This window comes from Echinops telfairi, unplaced genomic scaffold, assembly GCF_000313985.2.
Source record: "Echinops telfairi isolate 266 unplaced genomic scaffold, ASM31398v2 ScPeMD7_7467;HRSCAF=8505_1, whole genome shotgun sequence".
Taxonomy (NCBI): Eukaryota; Metazoa; Chordata; class Mammalia; order Afrosoricida; family Tenrecidae; genus Echinops; species Echinops telfairi.
The window spans coordinates 15,744,577-15,747,383 of NW_022111368.1; the positions used below are offsets into that span (position 1 = coordinate 15,744,577).

At 41.5% G+C, this 2,807-nt stretch overlaps 1 protein-coding gene across 2 annotated transcripts in view; it reads right to left on the minus strand.

Moving 5' to 3' along the window:
* The window catches only part of LOC101655234 (sulfotransferase 1C2), a 23,887-nt gene that overhangs the window by 15,457 nt on the left and 5,623 nt on the right, over positions 1 to 2,807 (minus strand). The window lies entirely within an intron of this gene.

A 2,807-nucleotide genomic window follows, 5' to 3' on the forward strand; every position in this document is an offset into this window, starting at 1 on the left:
CTATGGAGTTAGTGGTGTGGTCATGATTTCAACCCCGGTAGCCTGAAGGACCACCACTTGTCTGTCAATTTGTCATACTCGGGTGGCTTGCTTGTTGCTATTATACTGGCAGCTATGTCACTAGCATTTCAAATATTATCAGGGTCACTTAATGTGGACAGGATTCAGAGGAGCTTTCAGACGAAGAATAAACTACAACGAAGGAAAAGGCTACCCACGCCTGAGGAATTGGCCCCTGAAAGCCTTATGAATCGTAGTGGACACTGTCTGCTCGAGGGCTAGGAGATAAGCCTCTTAGGTTGGAAAGCACTCAAAAATGACTGAGGCAGAGCTGCCGTCTCAGCGTAGAGATGCCCATGATAATAAAATTAGGGTCCCAAATAAAGCTTTTGAGATCTTCATTTGTTGATGGGGCATAACTTAAAATGAAAAGAAACAACTTCAAATTTCCATGAACAATCAAAACATGTAATGTATAAAATATGAATCTAAGAACATTGGAAATCATTTAAAGGAAATAGAATGCATAAAGATCGATATCCTAGGCCTCTCACCTAGTGAGATGCAATGAACTGGTATTGGCCATTGTTAATCAGATCATCCCATGAATTACCATGCTGAGCATGACAAATTCAAGAGGAATGACATTACATTCATGATCAAACATTTCAAGATCTATCTTGAAGTATAGTGTTGCTTGTGATAGGATAATAGCTATAAGTCTACAGGAAGTCCAGGTAACACAGCAATTACTCAAATTTACATTGTAACACTAAAGCTAGTGATGAATAAATTGAAAAATTCTACCAATTTCTTTAGTCTGAAATGGATCAAACATATAATCAAGTCGAATTAATAATTATTAGAGACTGGAATGAAATGGTTGTAACAAAGGGGGAGGATCAGTTTTTAAAAAATATGACACTGGTGATGGAGACTGAAAGGTGGAATTTTTCAGAGTCAAAGACTTTTTACTTACATAAATGTCACATGTTCACATGGACATGGCTAGAGGAAATAAAGTTGACTACATGGGTGGGAAGAGCTGATAGAGACACTCAGTAGCAGCTGCCAAAACGAGGTGAGGGGAGGACTGGGGAAGAGACCATCCATTGCTCATATGTGAGTTCAGGTTCAAGTTGAAGAAATGGAAACCAAAGCTACGAAGGCCCAAATGTCATCTTGGGTCAATCCTCTGTGGATTTTGAGAACCTCTCCAGCACAGAGTTGACGCACTGAACAGCACCAACAGAGGATCTGATGAGCTGGGGGAAGACACCAACAACTTCCGACATGATGGAAGCAACAACTCAGTACAAGGACAAGAAGAAAGAAAATATCCCAAGAGATGCCAGAAACGACTCAAACTTGCTCTTGGACAAACAGTAACGAAAGCAAATGTCTCAGGACATTTGTCAGCGATGCATCAGACCTCTGTCAGCCAATTGCTCCGACCTTTAACGTTAGAGTTGTACCAACAATATTTTCATCGCTCCAGCGACTTGTTTCTATTTTTTTATTACACTTATTGGTGCAATGCTGAAACATAGCAAAGTGGGCCTTACTTCAATCTTGGCTTTGCAGAATACTTGCTGTAACTTCCGGTCACCTAGAATGTCTTATTTCGCCTTCCTGCTTGTCATTCTGAGGAGAAAAATCGTCTAGGCCGTGCAGTCCCTCGAGAATGTCCTGTGGCTGAGCAATGCGTACTTTTTCAACTATCAGCCACTTCCCTGGTTACAAACAAAAAGCCCACCACCAAATCGAGTGGATTTTGACTCACAGCCACCCTAGAAGGATAGAGTAGAACTGTTCCTTTGGGTTCCTGAGACTTTAAATCTTTACAGGATGAAATACTGTCATCTTTGTCCCATGGAGCCGCTGGTTTTTTGGTGGTCTTAGGCTTTTATGGGATGGAATCAGGTAAAATGAGGGGTGTGAATTGCTCAGACACTATTTTGTTCTTTCTTTGTATGTTCTACAGTGCGTCTGACCCGCGGGAGTCTTCCAGAAGAAAGCAAGGCAGAATCTAACGCTGACTTATATCCTGATTTTGTGATTCATTTTTACTTCAGAATCTTAGATCATATTTTGAGAGAGCAGAGGAAGGAACATGTGGCAGTAGAAGGGGAGAGATGAGAACCAAAAAAGGAGGAGAGAAAAGCAGACAGAAACAAGATGAAGAAAGGACGGAGCAGAGACAAAAGGGACAGAGAAAGAATGAGAGAAGCTTGAGAAAGAGAGGAAAGAAGTGGGCATGATGGTAACTCTCTCTTTTTAAAAAATCATTTTATAGGGGCTCGTACTACTCTTATCACAATCCACACACACATCTTTTGTGTCAAGCACATTTGCATGTTTGTTGCCATCATCATTCTCAAAACATTGTCTTTCTACTTGTGCCCTCGGTATAAACTCCTAATTTTTCCACCTCCCTCCTCCACCCTCCCTCCCTCATGAATCCTTGATAATTTATAAATTATTATTATTTTTTCATGTGTTACACTGACCGATGTCTCCCTTCACCTACTTTTCTGTTGTCCATCCCCCTGGGAGGGGGTTATATGTAGGTCATTGTGATTGGTTCCCTCTTTCTACCCGACCTTCCCCTTACCTTCCTGGTATCGCTACTCTCATTATTGGTCCTGAGGGGTTTATCTGTCCTGGATTCCCATGTTTCCAGCTCTGATCTGTACCAGTGTACATGCCCTGGTCTAGCTGCATTTGTAAGGTAGAATTGGGATCATGATAGTGGGGCGTGTGTGGAAGCATTAAAGAACTAGAGAAAAGTTGTATGTTTCATCGGT